The following is a 22,554-nucleotide window of genomic DNA, read 5'->3' as shown; positions in this document are numbered from 1 at the left end:
TTCAGGAGATTTATTTCAGGAGGACCAGGATGTCAACAGCGGATGTGATGGAGTGGGACACCTACAGGGACGGGTGTGAGCCCCCTAATGGCTTTGAGATGGGAGAACAGACCGACCCCGGGGAACCAGGCTCTTCTCATATACTACAGGAAGGGATGTGACGCATTGCTAGAAAGGGACACAGTCCTGTATAAAATGCGCAGCCCCTCTACCAGGGTACCAAATGTATCCCCTCCCAGTATATTGAGAGCTTTCTCCCAGGAGGCCTGATAGTCCGGCACCACAGCGAGGGACACCTGGATAGCATGGTGAAGGAGCTTTCCGTCCAATTCGAGGTCGTCCGACTACCAGGGAGGGATGGCGCACCACGGGTGAACGCCGGTGCCCTCGGGACGGAGACCAGATCAGCTGCCACCCAGATGGCCAAGAAGGACAGATGGCTAAGGAATAAGGCGGTTGATGCTGACTTAGTCCTCCTGCCCATGCTGGAGACCAGCGACACCACCATAGAGGTGGGGCATGCCACCCCCTGGCACCGCGACTGTGCGATCCAGGCCGAGCGGCTAAGCTCTGAAAAGTGGACACAGACCACTCTCATGAGGGCCACTTCTGCAAGGCGGACTCAGACCAAAGCCAACCAGGAAGGGCCTACTACCAGGGCGTATTTCAGAAAGGCGCTCCAGATGGTGGACGGTAGCACGGCTGTAGAGGAAGACGCCCCCTGGCGTTTGGAAGCAGCTACACAGGCCCAGCCTGTCCGTGAGTCTGTGAGCAGACATTGATGTGTGCCCCACAGGAGAGGGAACGCAATCAGGTGTTGGTACTGACTGACGCTGCTGCCAGCCAGGGGGAGGGGGGAAGCCAGCTCTGCAGCGGGGCCACCTGCTACACTAGGGTCAGAAGGCAGGGAGGAGGGCAACCAGGACGAGGCCTCTTACCCTGCCGAGAAGGGACTGCCACCGCCAGGATGCAGAAGCCGCCCCCGGGCCAGGAAGAAGAAGACTCTGGCCCGTCAGGAATGCTCCCAAGACAGCAGTCCACCGAGGAGCAGACCAGGAGAGGATCTCAGTGGGTAGTGGCAGTCAGGTGAGATCAAAACATCCCCCTCAGCAGCTCTTGCAGTGTTTCAGCTGCTTGAGGTGGAGCCATTGACAGGAGGACTCTTACTGAGGTGCAACTGTTCTGGGGGTGATCACCACTATACAGTCTGCACTGCGCGCACTCAAGGAGGCACCGGTATGCGCCAATTGCGCAGGAGGCCACCCGGCCTGTCATCGCCATTGCCCTGTTTATTGGGTCATGGTGCGGGCAGAGAGGAAGGAGACCCGGTATCATGTCCCACCTCCATACAGGAGGCCTCCATCTTGGCGGGCTTGCCCTCATTCTCTGGGATCGGAGACTGGGTATGAGGGACCCCAAAGGGGCGGAGCAGTGCGACAGGCCCTAGTGGCTATTGGCGCAAGGCTCCGTAGCCGGCAAGGCCCGCGCTAGTCACGACAGTTCCCAGATGGACTCATCCCCTGATAACTGGACTGGCGAGAATATGGCTCATGACTTTTGCATGATACCTTTTCTCAACTAGCATTATAACTTGGACCTATCCAGAAACCATGTCCTTGCATGTACTATCAAAATTTTTCAGGTTTTACATGTAGGGTCTTTGTTTTTACACCTATGTAGTTATCCCTGACCCTTAATACCATGCCTCAACACCACCTTTCCAACACTAACCTTGTCTGGTAACGCATCTAACGTCCAAACAGGCAGGTACTCCTGTAGTACCTACCATTTCCCACTCCTCCCTGCTATCTCTTTTCTCCTTAGAAATTAATAGCCTTACGTATAGACATGATACTGTATAGGCTTTTGGGCTTAGGCCGTGTGAAGAAAATAAGGTGAAATTCTTTACGTTTGGCAGAGAACTGTGCTCTGCGTTCTCAGAAGGAATCTCGACTGTCCACGATAAAAGCTTCTTACTTCTTAAACAATGACTCTTTAAAATTTAGACGTTATAATAGAAGTGGAAATGGTACGTTCATTCACCACCAGATAGCTCCCAGGACGTGGCACAACGCTAGCGTTCGAAGCGGAAGCTGGCCGAACCATCAGAATCCGTCTATGCGGTTCACATAACGTGTGTACCACTGATCTCTATACCTGGATGGCTGGTAGCTTGGGTAGCAGTAAGCCGAATAGAAGATGACTGGCGTAGTAAGATGGCAGCCAGCGCATGGTCCAAGAGACCACGAGGAGCGTGCTTGCTTTGTTTATGCTTAGTTCAGTGACGCCAGCCCTCTTGATTGTAGTTCCACGAGTGTTCTGTGCTGTGTTATTGCAAAGTAAACAGTAGTGTATTTTACGAATTTAGGTTCGTTGCCTTGTAGTATACTTGTGGATTACAAGATTCAATTTAAATATGTATGTGTTTATCTGAAATGTGAATGAAGAAACATTCTACGGGGTATTAACATACCGCAGTGTTCAGCTTATGGATATACAAACAGAACCGATCAGCAGAAGGAGAAATCATTTCATCGGGGAGTTTTATACTGTACATAAGAATCTTCCTAGGGTAGTGTTTTGAGTTTTGGGTTTATTGTATCTTTTTTCGCATATTCCGGGAGCAAAATGGCAATTAATTTTTGTAGGTTTCCTTTCTCGAGACCCGAACTTCTAAGATCATGGATTAGGAGTATCAGGCGGGAGAATTGGGAGCCTTCTAAAACAGCTGTTCTCTGCTCGGATCACTTAGAGGAAGACTGTTTTGATAGAAATGGACAAACTGTACGCCTTAGAAGTGATGTACAACCAACTGTTTTCAATTTTACTGAACATTAACTGCAAGTAAAGATTTACTTATATTTTTTTTATTTCTCATAATTAAACTGACGGTTTCGATGAAATAATTGACGTGACCTTATAACAATCTTAGAAAATGAAGTCTGGAGGAATTCTAGACCTTATTTACATCAGTAATAATTATGGGCTTCAGACACTGGAGTGGTGGGAGAAGGGAAAGTGTGGTGGGTGTTTGGGGCTATCCCATTATACTATTCGTGGTATTTGGGACTCTTTTAACTGGTGTTACATATTTCTGATAATGACTATTAATATCGCTTTGCTGGCTGAATTTAATTAAAGAGGTCTGTAATAGTAAATTAAGCTGCAGGTAATGTGATATATTGACAAGTTTTGAATATTTGCTGGTTTTATAAATGTGTACATTTGCTTCAATGATATTTTAATTTGATAATATGCGCGTTATTTCATGGAAACAGGAAACAGAAATTCATTATCAAGCACCGATTACGATATGTCGAATCTAGGCCTGTATAGTGAGCTACGTTTATAGGTACATCATTTTAAGAATGCATAATTTCGTGGCATACATGTATACAATTTACAGCAATGTTTCCAGAAACTGGTTTTCACTCGTATTCTGTTACCGATCGCTAATTGCATGTATTCAGCACCCAAGTTAATATTTGTCGGCCGTTATTATGCACTCATGTTTATTGCTATCCCGGAGATTTACTGACCTCGGAATGACGTGTCAGTGATCCCAATGTCCTTATGCTTTGAGTGAACATGTCTCTATATTTTTAATTATTCCAATGCGCCATTAATTGCGACTTAAAATTGACTATATTATCATTGCTTCCCCATAAGGAGAGCTCTAGGCTGGGTACGCCAATATGGCGAACCGCGCGCTCAACTTGGCGTACTTTCTCCTGCAGCGGAGACCTGCCATCAGCGATCCATGTATAGAGATCAGTGGTGTGTACGTAACATATGACATTGACAAGTGTATGGCATAGACACAAACCTGGAATGAAACATCTGGCGACGAGGAACGTACAAATTTGGAAAACACCGAGACGAAATAACAGTAGTGAAAGGACAGGGAAGGGAACTACCTACGTAAATTCTTAATGGCTGGCAACCAGGTATTACTTAATTGATAGCCGGTGTCCCTGTTAAATAATAATAATAATAATAATAATAATAATAATAATAATAATAATAATAATAATAATAATAATAATAATAATAATAATAATAATAATAATAATAATAATAATAATAATAATAATAATTCGTGGTGTGAGTTACCGTAAGCACATCCTAATTCGTGAACCACGAACAACGGCTGAGTGGCCTGATGTGGACCTGAGAGTCGGTATACCAGTTGATATGGAGGAGTGGGCATCTCGGACATATTCTGAGTCATGACTCTGGGACGTAACTGTTTTAATAATATTCTATTATTGGTATTCCTCATGGATAGACGTTTTCGCTTTTGAAGACGCAGAGCAAAATCCCCGTGAAACGCAAATAATTTCTCTTTATTTCCTTTTTGACACTTTCGCAAGAATCTAAATAATAATAATATTGGCTTTACGTCCTAATAACCACCTACTTTCACGGTTTACACAGACGCCATGGCGAAGAGACTTTGTCCCCAAGAGTTGTCTTTTTTGCCGGTAAATCTACCGACAAGAAGTTGGCGTATTTAAACACCTCCAGATGCCACTGAACTGTGCGGGGATCGAACCGCCAATTTGGGCTGCGAAAGCTAACGCTCCATCATTGAACCATTCACCCCGATGACAATAATAATAATAATAATAATAATAATAATAATAATAATAATAATAATCTGACTGCTTGGCTGAATGGTCAGCGTAATATCCTTCGATTCAGAGGGCCCCGGATTCGATTCTCGTCCACGTCACGTCGTAGACTTTAGCCATGTTGGTCGGAGTCTTGGTGTTTACGATTATCTTATACACGTCTTCATCTATATACAACACACTGCATTACTAACCATCACAAAAACCACGCAATAGTGAACGCAACCCACCAAATGGGGTTGGCGTCAGGAAGGGCATCGGGCCGTTAAACTGACCTTAATCGACATTGATAATAACGTAGATAATTGAGAAAATATATATGTAAGGAAATAATAATAATAATAATAATAATAATAATAATAATAATAATAATAATAATAATAATAATAATAATAATAATAATAATAATAATAATAATAATAGAGTTCAATTTCGCATCCACTACGATCGGTCTTAGGACAAAATGAATTACTGAAATTTTGCGCTGGAAAAGAGTTTTTCTTCGGGAGACTGAATCCTCTGACACGGCTCCCTAATAAGCGGTTTGGGTCACGTAGCTTTATTAGCTTGATTTCGGAAGATACCTAGGTGGTTTGAACTCCACAGTCGGCACCCCTGAAGATGTTTCTCCATTGTTTCCCATTTTCACACCTGGCAAATGTTGGGGCTGTGCCTTAATTAAAGGCACTTCCGCTTCCTTCCCAGTCCAAGCCCGTTCCTCTCCCATCGTCGCCATAATATGTATCTCTGTCGGGGACGTGAAACATTTTTATTTTATTTTTTAAATTGACTATTTATACACAGATTCGGCAACGCAAAGCTTACGATAAGATATGAGGATCTAACCGAATACAAAATACAACCTGGCCAATAACAATTAGGAGAATAATACCTTATGTCCGCGGGACTTGAAATGGTGTCTTAATATTATTTCGAACAAGCGCGGAAGTGTCCAGGGATCTGTCTACCATAGGATAACGGGGTACAGTACAAACCTCGTACAGGTGCTGAGATCCAGTTCTACTGTACTGTGGAATGGGCTGTCTGCTTACCCACGATGCAGAGACTACTTACAGCTTAAAGTGTAGTTTTATGCTTAGTTTTATTCACGGGCAAACTTGCCCAAACCTGATAAAAAAGCAATGCTACTGAATTTTGGACGTACCCAAATTTAACATTTCATAGATTATCGTATCCCTGACCTATTTGAACTTATATTAAGTTGCCCTGTAAGTGAGAAAAAAACAAACTTTCGATTTATTCCCGCTACTTCCATAGTAATTCAGAATGTTGCTTTTCTGTATACAACAACAGTATTACTGAAATAAATTTATCTATACATACTGATCACATCGAGCCACTTTTTAGGAACGAACATGCTTTTTAATGCTGGTGCTTTACACTACAACTTTCCCTCCATCTGCAGGACTTCAGTTACACTAACAGAATGGGGAAAGTGCAAGTCAAGAGGTTCAGAGCGCTCTAGCGGACTTCCCTACTACTACTAAAATGTGTTCCACGGCCGACTGGGTCCCTCGCTGCGCTAGCTAGAGCGACGCATCAAGTCGGCCGTGATGTGTTCATTCCTCCCCTGAAGGCGGAGGCGGCCTACGGACTTCCCCGAATCACAGCGCAGTCTAGCGCTGCGAGTTGCTAATGCAAATAGTGAGCAAGGAGCGATCATCGGGGGATATTTTCATTTATGATTGGTTTAATGCCGTGAATTCATACAAAAAAAAAAAGAATCAAATAATACCACAAAACAGCAAGCTATTTCAAATGATATCATACGTGTTAAATTAGAGAAGATTTATTCAAGTTGCTTTACGTCGCACCAACACAGTTAGCTATTATTGGCGACGATGAGATAGAAAAGGGCTAGGGGTCAGGAGATGCAGAGTGGGTCTGGGCCCATAAGTGGCCACGGCTGGTCCGTGCTCCAACAGCTCTGCACTCTGACCGGCCAACCGAGCAGAGGAAGGGTGGCCATGACTCTACCGTGGCTCTACGCCTCTGCATTCGGGAGACGGGACAGGGCTGAACCTCACGGCTGGCCACAACCGTCGGCTGTCCTCAGAATGGTTTTCTGTGGATTTCCATTCTCCTGCACTAAGGCGAATGCCGGGACAATTCCTAGTACAGGCCACGGCCGCCAACCCCCTCACCTTCTCCGATCATCTCCTTCACCGTAACAAATCTCCCGGCGAGAGAGACGGCTTCACCGTCTAAGAGGCCCGCCTCCTCCTTCAGGGGAGGAATGAAAACACTTTAGTAGTAGTAAGGACTAGGGTCTGTAGATGCAGAGTGGGTCTCGGCCCATAAGTGGCCACGGCTGGTCCGTGCTCCAACAGTTCTGCACTCTGACCGGCCAACCGAGCAGAGGAAGGGTGGCCACGCATATACCGTGGCTCCACGGCTCTGCAATCGCGAGACGGGACGGCGCTGGACCTCATGGCTGGCCACAACCGTCCGCTGTCCTGAGAATGGTTTTCCATTCTCCTGCACTAAGGCGAACGCTGGGACATTTCCTAGTATAGGCCACGGCCGCCAACCCCCTCACCTTCTCCGAGCATCTCCTTCACCCCAGGCCCCGATTTACAAATGGGCGGACTGGGCATTTGCCCAGGGCGCCAGGTTTTGAGGGGCGGCGGCCGGCGGGTCGAGTAATTATGGCCTGCGTGAATTACGTCTTAATTCCACTCAAATTACTTTTACATTCCACAAATTATTCCAATTATTTTATTAGCCTGTATAAAACCTTTAAACTATTCTAACTTTAAAACCTGAATTTACTCTATATATTTAAATTTTAGGAAGAAAATGTGTCTTATTTCCAAAATAATTTATTTACATACAAACTATCAAACTGAACCAACGGCTTTTTAAATAAAAATAAAATCAGCCTGATTCTTATTTGGCTGCTACCTGTATTTGGCTTGAAGTTTAATTATGAGAATTAACTGTATTTGCATAATGTACTGTTTTAAAACTCGGCTAAATATTGTTTGCCCAGGGCGCTAACTACTTGAAATCGGGGCCTGCTTCACCGTAACAAATCTCCCGGCCTGAGAGACGGCGTCACTGTCTAAGAGGCCCGCCTGCCCCTTCAGGGGAGGAATAAAAACATTTTAGTAGTATAAGTAGTACGGGCCAGAATCGAGAAGGAAACGACCGTGGCCTTAATTAAGGTACTGTCCCAGCATTTACCTGGTGTGAAAAACAGATTAGTCGGGCTGAGTGGCTCAGGCGGTTGAGGCGCTAGCCTTCTGGCCGCAACTTGGCATATTCGATCCTGGCTCAGTCCGGTGGTATTTGAAGGTGCTCAAATACGTCAGCCTCGTGTCAGTAGATTTATTGGCACGTAAAAGAACTCCCACGGGACAACATTCCGGCACCTCGTCGTCTCCGAAAACCGTAAAAGTTGTTAGTGGGACGAAAAACCAATTAGATTAGAAGCAAACTGTTCAATATCCAATAACAAAGGTACAGGCAATTTTGAATCTAAAATTGATATAGGGGCAATCCATGCTTCCACCCAGACTGATGCCTCAAACATTGAGGAAATGCGAAAAACTATGAACCGGTTACGTGTGAAGGTAACTCGACTAAACAACACTTTACAAGAGAAGGAGGAAGAACTGACAAGGGCAAGAATAAAACTGAATGAAATTGAAAATGATAGTTTTTACAGGGCATTAGAGGTCTTGAAGAAAGCTGCTGCTGAGGGCAACATTCATGCCAAATTCATTTTAGAACAGCTTTTTATGTCTCATAAATGCAGGCCAAATTGGAGTAGTGACATCATTAGGGAATGCATTATTTTTCAGTACATGTCTCCTAAAGGTTATTCACATGTACGCACCAGAGGACTGTTAAAACCACCATCCACGAGAACTCTCTGCAGATATTCTGGTGACAGTAATTGTGCCACTGGTGTCACTAAATTGATTATGGATAGACTGACCTTACAGGCAAAAGATCTGCATGAAGTTGAACACTTTTCTTCCTTGATTGTAGATGAGGCTGCAATCAATCCTAAAATAATTTATTATAGGAAACTTGACTGTTTTTTTGGGTACAAAGAAACAATCCTTGAAAAGTCAAATGAAGACAGCAGACCCAGAGACCAGACCATTGCTAATCGAGTTCTGTGTTTTGTGTTAAGGGGCCTTTCCACAAATTATCAAATACCATGTGCTTTCTTCTTCACAAAGCAGTTGTCAGGGCGAGAATTACATCAGCTGGTGTTGAAAGTAATTGCGGAGGTGGAAAAATGTGGTTTTGTTATCATTAGGATTGTGTCTGACAACCACAAAGCCAACACTACCATGATGAGGCATTTAGGGGGAGGCACTTTACAACCAGTGGTTGATCATCCATTAGATGAAACTAGGAAGCTATTCCTTAGCTTTGATCAATGTCACATCCTCAAAAACATAAGAACACAGTTTCTTGAACGAGAGATGACTGATGGCATGGGGATAATATCAGCAAAATATTTGACCATGCTATATAAAATGCAGAAGGATGAGATTGTGAAGCCTGTGAGACATCTGACAAAGAAACATATTGATCCGACTCCATTTGAAAACATGAACGTCAAATGCGCCAAAGAAATTTTCTCACCAGCAGTCATTGGTGTCATTACTGCTCTGAAGGAAAATGCAAGTGCTCACCCAGAGGCACATAAATTTAGAGATGCAGATGCAACCTTACTTTTCATGAAATATGTTGACAAATGGTTTGCCATGCATGATGTTAGCAATACATACCAACATCTGCAGAGAAGAAATCGAGATAAGGAGCATTTCTTCTCATTGAATGACCATCGCCTGGATTGGCTGGAAAATGATTTCCTTTCCTATCTTGAAACTCTTAAGTCTGCTAGCACTGTGCATGGGAAAGATTTCCTAACCAATGAGACATATGAAGCAATTACACTGACAACCAAATCAACTGTTCAGTGCAAAAAATATCTTCTGCAGAATGGCTACCACTACGTTCTGACACGTGCTTTTTCCAGTGATACTGTCGAGTCACTTTTCAGCACCTTGCGGCGTATGTCAGGATCAAATGATATGCTGGACTCAAGATCAGTAAGTTTCACTTTGCAGAAGATACTGAAAACAGGAATTTTATGCAGTTCATCATTCAGCAATGTAGAGAACTCTGCATCCAACATCACAGATGGTCCAAATCTGGAGCTGATGCCATCAGATGCACCTGACTCAGAGGAAGAAAGGCCTGCCATTCCTGAAACAGTTATGAGCATCCTCCAGGAGGTACTCCAGGAGCCAGGTAAACATTGGCCTCTTAGGAAAAGTACAAAATTCAGAACTTATTATAATATTAATGTTATTTAAGAAGTTTTGTTTCATTTTCAGCGTCGCCACTTCCAACCATGAAGACTGCAAGCCTGGCACATATTGGTGGCTACATAGTGCGAGCAATAGAAGAAAGAGTTCATTGTATGGAATGTCTGAACTGCATTTCCCACAATTCCAGCAATTCCCCTCTGATGAGTCTTATTTCAAATCAAGATCTGGGAAATCTGCATTATCCCAAACCTGCATTTGTAACAGTATTGTCTATTCTTCAACGTTTTGTTGAAAAAGCAGTACTGTATCTTTCAGGCAAAAATGTGTTGGAAATCATATGTTCATTTATTGTCCCATTACTAGCTAGGTGCCCACTTCTTCAGTGCCCAGTTTGTGATCAATCTGGTCAGGAGCAACTTGCCAGCATTATTGCTGAGAAATTTGTCAGACCACTTCTATACAATATAGCAAAAACTGTCACTGAAAAGTTAGTGGCATCAAAGTATATTTCACACAAACCACTTAGCAGGAAAATCCTCAGAGTCTGACGTAACTGTGCAGTGAAAGAGATGTGCTTCATTAATGTTCTATAATATTACAGTGTCATCAACAATCATTTACGGTTGTCTCCCAGGTGGCAGATTCAACTACTTACCTAGTCTTTTCTTAAATTGTTTGAAAGAACTTGCACATTAGTCAAACATTTCCCTTGATAAATTATGGTAGTACAATCCCTAATTCTTCTTCCTACAAACAAATATTTGCCCCAATCCATCCTCTTAAATTCCAATTTCTTCATGATATCTGACCTACTCTTAAAAACTCTAGTAATTATCCAGTAATAACATTCCATTTTATCTCTCCAATGACAGCTTGGAATGTACTGCTTATGATAAAGATGTTGATTCCCATAGGGAACCTGAATTATTTGTTCCGAATGAGTAAATTTATAATACCAATATAGTTAGTCCGTTATTGGACATTATAAATTTTCCAGCCGGTGGCTCCAAGTAGCCTACTCAGTGGCCTCCATGGCATGCACTAGCCATGCGTCTTGGTAGATGTGCTATTTACCAACTAATGAGCCCAACTTAGCACACTGGGGCAGAACACTGGCAATCAGGAATGAGTAGCTGCAGAATTTTAATGTCCAATAAAGGACCAACTATATTGGTATGTACTGCTTAGTCGAGCAGGTCCCTACTCTTCACAGCCCAAAGATTGGTACATTTTTGTAATGCTGCTCCGTTGTCTGAAGTCATGCAGAATGAATCATGCTACTTCTCTTTAGATCTTTTCCAGTTCCCACACCTAGTAATCCTGGAGTGGGTCCAATACACTGCAACCATACTGCAATATTGCAGTCTTATCAGAAAGTTATATGCCATCCTCTTTATTTACTTACTAAAACCCATAAATACCCTCATACCATTTGTAGAGATCTGCAACCTTTATTTTGGTTATAAAAACTTCAGTTTTGATGATATCTGTTAACATTTGCTATCATTGTTAAGGTCTTTTGGAGTTGTTCACAATTCCCATAACTTATCTACTACTCTATACAGTGTAATATCAACAGTCTGAGGTGAGCAGTATGTCATTACATGTGGACAGCATCATTTTACTGATTTCTTTAAATCAAATATTTAAAACAAGATGTAAGATGAGTCAGTGCAGTTATGGTATTGATAAAGTGGTTAATATTCCAGATTTAAAACTTCAGTTTGAAGATATCTGTGCACAATAGTAGCATGGAGATAAATAGGTGTGGTATTTACAATGCTCTGAATTATTCTGTATGTTAAGTGATGTTAACTGAGTATTGTTTTTCTTGTCATAACCATTCTTTTTAAAACTCTTGTTAATATTTCAGTTGTAAAAACTTTAATTTTTAAGATATCTGTACATATTTACTACCAGAGAGAGATATATATGTACTGTCCATCCCACAACATTGTCATGGTCTTCTTGGAATTAGCTCACATTCCTGTAAATTATGTCAAGGTCTTCTTGAATTTAGCTCACATTCCTGTAAATAATGAACTCTATACAGTATAACATTATCAGCCTGAGACTAGCAGTATGTCTTAAGATGTGGACAACATCATTTTAATGGTTTTTCTAAATCAAATATTAAAAAAAAACATGTAAGATGAGTCAGTACAATTATTGAGAAAGTGGTTAATATTCCAATTTTAAAACTTCAGTTTGGAAATATCTGTGCACAGTAGTAGCACAGAGATAAGTAGGTGTGGTATTTACAATGCTCTGAATTATTCTGTAATGTTAACTAAGTATTTTTCCTTTTCATTACCATTCTTTTACTCTCTTGTTAATATTTCAGTTGTAAAAATTATAGTTTTTAAGATATCTGTACATATTTACTACCAGAGAGAGATATATGTGTATTGTCCATCCCACAACATTGACAAGGTCTTCTGGAAATTAGCTCACATTCCTGTAACTTATGAACTCTATACAGTATAACAGCAACAGTCTGAGAGTAGCAGACAGATATGTCTTATGCTGATGATGGGACATGAAAGGCCTAATCAAAATTGTTTTAAAAAAGATGTAAGAGGAGTTGTTAATATACCAGTTTTAAAACTTCAGTTTTGAAGATATCATTCTGTGCACAATACTACCAGAGAGATAAATAGGTGTGGTCTTTATATGTGCTCTGAATTATTCTGATATTTTAATAGATGTTAACTATATATTGCATTTGCATTAGCAATTTCTTAAAAATCTTGTATTTATGTATATTATGGTTATGTTTAGATAGTTTAATGTAAAAATGTTGGTTTGTGAATATTTTAGTTTTAACATCTTCAGTTTTTATGATATCTACTGTTTTACTGATACATACTACTACTACTACTAGACAGATAAGTAGGTCTACTATTCATCCCGCAACATTGTTAAGGTTTTCATGAAATTCCTTGCATTCCTGTAACTTATGAACTATATACAGTATAACATCATCAGTCTGAAACTAGCAGTAGGCCTACAGTATTATGTGTGTACAACATTATTTTACTAGTTTCTCTAAATCAAATATTTTAAGAAAATGTAAGAGGAGTCAGTACGGTTTTTCTATTAAGAAAATTATTGATATTTAAGTTCTTAAAACTTCAATTTTGAAGATATCTGACCCCGATACTACCAGAGAGATAAAACGGTGTGGTACATACATGTGTTCTGAATTTCTTATCTGTGTTCATTGGTTCTGAAATAATGGTATTACGTGGTAAAATTTGTAACCTTTCAGGAAATCACTTCAAAGGTTTTGCATTTTTCAGAAATAATTTATTGTCTCCCACTACAACAAACAAGCTGGCACGAAGCTGAGAACATTACCTTGAAATGTACAAAAACATAATCTGATGAATTATGATATTGTTGAGCTTTGCTTATGAATTAATTTTCAAATGTCAGTTTCACTGTTGAACAACTACCATAAAGTGAAGATATGCCTGAAGCAGAAATGACATTACAAGCACGAGGATGACTAAAACACCTAAGTTTGTATTAGGGCCTATAGCTCCCTACAACCATCCTTGAATTAGCACTTTGAGATTAGTTTTCTGATTCTATTTTCTGGTATTTATTACTCCTAAATTTTCTTTCATTGAATAATCCTTTAGGGGGAGTCATATTTGCCATATGATAGCAACACAACACATTTTTATCCAAGATAATCTGAACTTGAACATTTAAACACTGACAAGTAGTAACCATTACTGTTTTGACAGGAAGGTCAACGTATGAAGCGAAATTTTACCTTTGCAATGAACAGTTTACCAAGTATTTCCTAAAAATACATTTCTCTCCCTGAATGTTTATTTAAAATTCTAGTGCAATGTATGAATGAAATATAATCTGAAACTATATATTAAATGTAAACATGTTTAACATATCCATACACGAATACTTAAGTAGAAACAAAGACTTTTATGTTTTAACCACGCCCCCTTCCTAACAGAAGACTTGAAGAACTTTAAAACTAATTGGATAATGACTCTTAATATCAAGATTAACATCAGAAGACAAAAGTAGTGTAGTAAGTTCTGTTATGTATCTAAATACTATGTACAATAAAAGTGATTACTATTAATCCTCGCAGTTAAGGAACGTCAGTTCGCCAACTCTTTCTATCCGCTGTTTCATTTCACGACGTTATTTTGAAAAATATAAGCGAAATTAGCCTTTAGGATTACCCGATTAATCTTTTTAACAGTATTAGTCAATGTAACATAATCCTTCAACCCTCTCAATTACGATAAATCGGCAATCAAAGTCAATATCATAACGTCAGCTGGACCACTCCATCTCTCCGCAATTTCATTTCAAGACATTATTTTGGCATATATAAATGAGAGTAACCTTTAGGATTAATCTTTTTAACAGTATTAACCTATGTAACATACTCCATACCTCTAAATTACGATAAATCGGCAATCAAAGCCAATATCTTTTACATAAATAGATATGCATTTCTACCTCAAATAGGTCGGCCGCCAGCGCCACGTGTCGAGCTGTGTAACTACTCCGATTACAGTGCGTGGACCCGATTGTCAAGGCCGGTTAGGAGCTTGCTAGAGCGACGCATCAAGTCGGCCGTGGGATCAAGATCAGGTACGGCCGAGCAACACAGGATGCCGTCACGTGTACCCGAACAGGGACCACGATCAAGTACGACCCAACTTCACCAGATGCCGCCACGTGTACTCCAACAAGATTCAAATCTCCGACACCAGAGTGCTTACCATCACCTGCCTCCTCCATGGAAGAGGAAACCATCAGACTGCCGAGGAGGAAAATGGACAGGGACTCACCTAGCCCAGAGGGAAGAAAACCCAAGGCAATCAATAATGAGCAAAGTCCATCACGGCAGTATTGAGAATATGGGGCTGCGGCCGCATCCTCTTCCTCCCGAGCCTGGAGACCCGACCTACTGAGGATCGCTTGGCTAAATTAAGCTAAGCTTACCTCACACCCTGGCTAAGAGTATGGTCTTAACCTCACACTTCAGCTAAGAGTGTCTTACTTCAAACTTTGACTAAGAGCAGGGGCCTAACTTCACACCTGGAAGGGGCTTAACCTCACAATTTAGCTAAGAGCAGGGGCCTAACCTTACACCTTCGCTAAGAGCAGTGGCTTACAACCTGGCAGGGCTTAACCTCATGCTGACCACACATTAACCTAACCTAACCTAACTTAACGTTAACTAAGAGTGCCGTGTTAACTTCACTGGTTGATTTTTACGTCCGGCTGCCCTTCTCGACAGGGCTTAACCTCACTGATGTTGAGGAGGGGGGCTAAGGCTGAGAGTAACGCGGACCTAACTGGCTGCTCGAAAAGTACTTAACATTAGTGTGGAGTTAACTTCAGTGGCTCCTTTTTTACACCCGGCCGCCTTTCCTTACACCTACACTGTTATAAAGTTGTGAAGTAAAAATGGAGTTTAGAGTAAAAAAAAAAAAATGCTCGGGGGTGAAAACAACCCTTGAATTAAACATTTAATAATGCCTAAACCAATGGTCCTAGAAAATTGATTTTTAGCTTAAAATTCAAAATTCAAAAAGTCCTCTAACTGGCGATAGAGATCAACTCATGCCTGACTTTTTCCTTCCAAAGTTTTGGGGTAAAAATGACTTTTGACGTTAAGACAGTGTTGGAGGATACTTTCAATGACTATTAGAGTAAAAAAATTACGCAGGAGATGAAAATAACTTAAAAAATTATTAACTTGTAAACAGATTGTCCTAGAAAATTGATTTTTATCATTAAATTTATCTAAAATTAACATCTGACCAGTGATAGCAACTTACCCTCGAATACTGTTTTCTTTTTCAAAGTTTTGGGGTAAAAATGAGTTTTAATGTTCAATAGGTGCTGGAGGATACCGGTACTTTAAACGACTTTTAGAATACAAATTAGGTAGGGGGTTAAAACAAGTCTTAACTTTAAAAAATTAATAACTCCTGAACTGATTGTCCTTGAAAACTGGTTTTTAGCTTAAAATTATCCACTAACTCGTGATATAGATCAACTTACCCTCGACTGTTTTTTTCCCAAAGTTTTGGGGTAAAAATTACTTTTATCATTCAAAATGTTTTGGCGTATACTTTAAATTACTTTTAGAGTAAAAAACAGGTTGGCACGAAAACAACTCATTAGTCGTGGAAGACTGATTTTTAGCTTAAAATTTGTCGAAAATGATCTTCTAACCGGTGATATAGATCAACTTACCCCTGACTTGACTTAATGTGCGAAAATACTGCGATCTGGAAGAGTTAGTCCCATTTTCATTTCATTTCACCTTCAATAACACAAGAACAAAGGGTCATTTTTCTCTGTCTCTGATATATATACTAGCAAGATACCCGTGCTTTGCTATGGTATTATACTGAAATTTATAATTGCATGCTTAACGTTTTATATATAATCCACCAAAATTCGCGATCTGACTCGTTTTCTGAGTGAATCCGCCAAAATTCACGATCTGACTCGTTTCTTGAGAGATTACGGCAAAGTTCCTCCCATTTTTCAAACTTTCTTTCCAGCAATCGATTTCTTTTCCTATAAGCATTTTTAATATGGATCAAATCTTTGAGGAGATCCGGCGTGGTGTTGTCTTAGGTGCCTTGGCGGTACTGAACCCGCGGCCGGACTGCAATCGTAGTAATTACTCGGGCAGGACCCGTTTCCAGCGCGGTCCGCACATTCTGACAACGGTCCAGAACATTATTATTATTATTATTATTATTATTATTATTGATGTTCTGGACCCCACAGCAAGATGCAAGACCGCTACTTGGCCGTAAATTACATCTGCTGTCATTCTCATTACTTACAATGTGACCAGCACCATTGCCGCGTGTAGGCAAGTACGCGGGATTTCTGGCGATACGAATGATATACCTCCGTGCATTATTGACCTTATTATATATGTGGACAATTGCACGGTCAATATCATTCCTATCGTTTATTTCAAATGTGTTTAAATTTTCATTTATATGCTAGGAGAGAGAATCTACTGTAATGTAACTAAGTTTTCCAAAGGAAAAGATGGCCCTTGGAAACGAACCCAGGAAAGATTAAAAACGATCGGATTATGATCAGAATAAGTACATTATGAACTGTAAAATAAATTGGTCTCAACTACATTTTCAACCCACCGACATTAATTTGATTTACTCCCCCCCCAAAAAAATAAAGAGGCGTGTATCTTTATGCTTAAAGGAGATTCCACGGCTGTCACCTTCAGTTTTGAGATATGAGTATCCCCATATAAGTAATTCACTTTTTTCACTTCCTTTCACCCCCCCCCCCCCAAGTGAATTTTTGGCATAAATTACTTGTTTCTTTAATAGTAAAGGATCTTCTAAATACCAATTATCATGACTCTACCATCTTCAGTTTTTGAGATATGTGTCCTCATAAAAGGAATTCAACTCCTTTTCACCCCCACCTTCCAAGATGATTTCCCCCCGAAACGAGTTCTTCTGTTTTTTTAAAAGAGATACAAATACCAGTTTTCACGTCTGTAACAACTTTGGTTTTTATTAGCTGTACGTATCCACATACAATTAATTTTTCAATTCTTTCACCTCCGCCCCCCCCACTCATTGGATTTTTTGGGAATACGCGTTTCTTTACTTTTAAAGCAGATTGCAAATACCAATGTTCACGTCTGCAAAATCTTTCGTTTTGGAGATAATAGTACCTTCATAAAAATATTTATACTATTTTTTCAATTACATTCCCCCCCTTTAAGTGGATTTCCGAAAACAAAAAAATACGTATTTCTTTATTTTAAAGGAGATTTCAAATACCAAATTTCACGTCTGTAAAATCTTCAGTTTTTGAGATATAAGTATCCTAATTAAAAGAATTCAACCCCTTTTTCATTCACTCTAACACCTCCAAGATTTTTTCCGAAAACAAAAATACATGTTTCTTTATGTGTAATAGAGATAAAAATGCCATTTTTCACTTCTGTAACATATTACGTTTTTGAGATATACTGTAGAAATGTTCATTTTAAAATTTCAACCCCGTTTTAGTTCCCCTCAAGTGGAGTTTCCAAAAACAAATATCCTACGTTTCTTTACCTTTACAAGAGATTCCAAATAGCAATTTTTACGTCTGTAACATTTTACGTTTCTGAGATACACTTTAGTTATAATCTTTCTAAAAATTCTGTCGTTCCCGATTAACCCCCATTAATTGAATTTTCCGAAAACAAAAAAATACGTGTTTCTTTCTTTTTAAGTGAGATCCCAAATAAAAATTTTCAGGTGTGTAATATCTTCAGTTTCTGATATATAAGTATCTTCATTAAATTAAATAACTCTGTTACTTCTGGGAAAAGCAGCTGGACTAGACGACATTCGAGTAGAGCAGATCAAAAATTTTGGTCCTGTTACGAGGCGATAGCTACTGGAATTAATGAATATCTGTGTCCAAGAATGCAAGATTTCCAAAATCTGGCGGAAGGCTAGAGTCATTGCTATCCCTAAACCAGGCAAAGATCGGCTGCATCCCAAAAGCTATAGGCCTATTTCCTTGCTCTGTCACCTGTACAAGGTCCTGGAGAGGCTCATTCTTGAGCGACTGATAGGAAAGGTGGAGTCGTCTCTTATACCACAGCAAGCTGGATTCCGAGAAGGAAAAAGTTGCACATCACAGGTATTAAACTTGACACAGCATATTGAGGATGGCTTTGAGAATCGGCTCATTACAGGCGCTGTCTTCATTGATCTTTCTGCAGCTTATGACACAGTCAACCATTGGCTTCTTCTAACAAAATTGTATGACATCACCAAAGATTTCCATCTAATGTGCAACATTAAAAATATTCTCCAAAACCGAAGATTCTTTGTGGAATTTCAGGGAAAAAGAAGCAGATGGAGAACACAGAAGAATGGGTTACCGCAAGGCAGTGTGCTCGCACCACTGTTATTCAACATCTATACTAACGATCAGCCTCTACCTGAAGGTACCCAGAGTTTTATCTATGCTGATGATTGTGCAGTCACTGCTCAGGCCAACTGTTTTGAAAAGGTAGAACAGACTTTATCCAAAGCTCTGAAAGAATTTACGAACTACTACAATGAAAATGACTTGAAGCCAAATCCTGCCAAAACTCATAGCTGTGTATTTCATCTCAATAACAAAAAAGCAGCTAAAACCTTACAAATCACCTGGGAAGGAATCCCTCTTCAACACTGTTCGACTCCAAAATATCTGGGAGTGATTCTGGACCGTACGCTTACGTATAAGAAACATTGCCTAAACGTGAAACAAAAAGTGTCTGCCAGAAACAACATAGTGCGGAAACTTTGAGGCACCACCTGGGGAGCTCACCCTTGCACTGTGAGAGCAAGCGCGTTAGCACTGTGCTACTCCACTGCTGAGTATGCATGCTCCGTGTGGCATAAGTCCAGCCATGCCAAAAACATAGATGTAGCACTAAATGACACCTGCCGTATTATCACAGGTTGTTTAAGACCTACTCCCATAGATAAACTCCACTGTCTCGCTGGTATAGCACCACCCGAAATCCGACGTGAGATTGCTGCTAGGCATGGGAAAAGCAAGGCTATGACTATGGAAGCCCATCCTTTGTATGCCTGTCAACCAGCACATCCTAGGTTGAAATCAAGAAAGAGCTTCTTGACAACCACTGAAGCTCTTAAAGGAACACCACAACAAGCAAGAATCTCAATGTGGCGGGAAAAATGTCAACATTTGAGAGAATGGATGGTTCCAAAGGAAGAACTTCCTCCTGGACATTCTGAACAGTGGACAACATGGAAGGCTCTCAATCGATTACGCTCCAGCACCACGAGATGCAAGACCAACCTACAGAAATGGGGCCTTCCTGTGGAGACAGTTTACTGCAAGTGTGGTACTAAGCAGACTAACGAGCATCTTCTACTGTGTCCATCTTCTCCAGCCACTTGTACCATTAAAGATCTAATGAGGGCAACTCCAAATGCGCTTGTCGTGGCCAATTTTTGGTCAACCAATGTTTAAAATTTCCTTGTTTAATTTTTGTCTCTCTTACTTTGTACTTCTGACACGATAAATAAATAAATAGTATCTTCATTAAAGGCATTTAACCTCGTCTTCATCCCTCCTATTGGTTTTTTTGTGAAAACTAATAATACATGTTTCTTTATTTTTCAAGGAGATTCTAAATACCAATATTTACATCTGTAAACTTTTAAAGTTTTGAGATATAGATACACTCATTTTAAAATATCACCCCCTCCCCCTTTTCACCCCGCATTAATTGGATTTTCCAAAAACAAAAAATACTTGTTTCTTTCCCATATACAAATTTTCAGGTCTGTAATATCTTCAGTTTCTGAGATATAAGTATCCTCATTAAAGGCATTCAACCCGTTTTCCACCCTTTTTCTCCCCTCCTATTGGGATTTTCCAAAAACAAAAAAATACGTGTTTCTTTATTTTTAGAAGAGAATCTAAATACCAATTTTCAGATCTGTAAACTTTTAAAGTTAAAAATTCCCCCCCCCCATTTCACCCCCTTAGCGACGGAATATCCAAAATTCCTCCCTTAGTGAGCACCTACATTGTAATATAAATGTATCCTCAAAATTTCATTTCTTTATGTCCAGTAGTTTTGGCTCGGCGATGATGAATCAGTCAGTCAGTCAGTCAGTCAGTCAGTAAAAGTTACTTTATATATATAGACTAGCAGTTACCTGCGGCTTCGCTCGCGTGGATTTCGTAAAATAATAAAAAAAAAAGCGTTCCTCGGTACTGTACTAAGATATTATCTGAAAATCCCTGAAGTATAAACATTTCTCGACAAATTTACCCCGGAAACTCTTTGTAAACCACGTTTGTGATATTGCTTTTTGGGGCTAAGATACCATACAACATAGAACTGTACATAATTATGAGAAACAGTCTTCTCTCAAATAAAATGTTTTTTTTTAAAGGAGATTCCAAATATCTATCTCCACCTCATAACATTTTCAGTTTTTGACATAGGCTATACAAACCCCCATAAAATTTTAACTCCTATATCAGCCGTTCCCATTTTCCGAAAACAAAAAGAAATACATGCTCCTTTACTTTTAAAGGAGATTCCAAATACTAATTTTCACGTCTGTAACATCATCAGTTTGTGAGATATAAGCATCCTCATTAAACATTATTCCCTTCTTTTTCCACTTATTTTCACCCCCGTTAAGGGCCTTTTCCGAAAACAAAAAGTACGTTTTCCTGTATTTTTAAAGGACATTCCAATTACCAAGTTTCATGTCTGTAACATGTTAAGTATTTGACTTATACTGTAGATATACTGGTACTCAGTCCGGCTCCATGGCTAAATGGTTAGCATGCTGGCCTCTGGTCACTGGGGTCCTGGGTTCGATTCCCGGCAGGGTCGGGAATTTTAACCATAATTGGTTAATTTCGCTGGCACTGGGGCTGGGTGTATGTGACCCCTTCATCATTTCATCCTCATCATGACGCGCAGGTCGCCTTCGTGTGTCAATTCATAAGCCCTGCACCTGGCGAGCCAAACTTGTCTTCGGACACTCCCGGCACTAAAAGCCATATGCCATTTCATTTCACCGGTAATCATTTTCAAAATTCACCCACTTTTTCTATTATTTTCACCCCCCTAAGTGAATTTTCCAAAAACAAAAAGTATGACTTTCTTTACTTTGAAAGAAAATTCCAAATACAAATTTTCATGTCTGTAACATTTTCAGTGTTTGAGATATAAGTATCCTCATAAAATGAATTCAACTTCTTTTTCCCTTTTTTCACCCCCTCTTCATTTAAGTGGACTTCCGAAAACAAAAGAAGACGTGCTTCTTTATTTTTAAGGGAGATTTCAAAGGCCAATTTTCATGTCTGGAACATATTTTTTTTAAAAGATGAAAGTATCCTCACAAAAAGAATTCAACTCCTCCTTCACCCCACCACCTTTAAATTGATTTCCCTCCCAAAATGTGTGTTTCTTTATTTTTAAAGGATATTTCAAACACCAATTTTCACGTCTGTAACCACCAGTTTTTGAGATATAAGTATCCACATAAAAAGAATTCAGTTTTATTCACTTCCTTTCACCCTCCCTCCTTAAGTGAATTTCCCGAAAACAAAAAGCACGTGTTTATTTATAAAGGAGCTTCTAAATACCAATTATCACGACTGTAACATCTTCAGTTTTCGAGAAATGTCTCCTCATAAATGGAATTCAATTCCTTTTCACCCCCTCCCACAAGTTTATTTTCCCCCTAAATGCACATTTCTTTATTTTAAAGGAGAGTCCAAGCACCATTTTTCATGTCTGTATCAACTTTATTTTTCGTAAGATATAAGTATCCTCATACTTCAATAAATTTCAATAAATTTCTTAGTTCAATTTCAATAAATCCAATAATTTTTTCAATTCTTTCACCCCCTAAATTGTATTTTCCAAAATCATAGGAATATGTGTTACTTTATTTTTAAAGGGGATTCCAAACACCAATTTTCATGTCTGCAACATCTTTAGTTTTTGAGATATAAGCAGACTCATAAAAATAATTTAACTCATTTTCACACCC

At 39.8% G+C, this 22,554-nt stretch overlaps 1 protein-coding gene across 1 annotated transcript in view; it reads right to left on the bottom strand.

Annotated features, from left to right (window-relative positions):
* Apoltp (Apolipoprotein lipid transfer particle) overlaps window positions 1-22,554 on the bottom strand; it is a 668,275-nt gene that overhangs the window by 252,981 nt on the left and 392,740 nt on the right. The gene's annotated exons all lie outside the window — the stretch shown is intronic.

This window comes from Anabrus simplex, chromosome 2 (genome assembly GCF_040414725.1).
Source record: "Anabrus simplex isolate iqAnaSimp1 chromosome 2, ASM4041472v1, whole genome shotgun sequence".
In the NCBI taxonomy this organism is placed as follows: Eukaryota; Metazoa; Arthropoda; class Insecta; order Orthoptera; family Tettigoniidae; genus Anabrus; species Anabrus simplex.
Note: the sequence above shows the minus strand (reverse complement) of the source record. Positions and strands in the feature narration are given on the sequence as shown.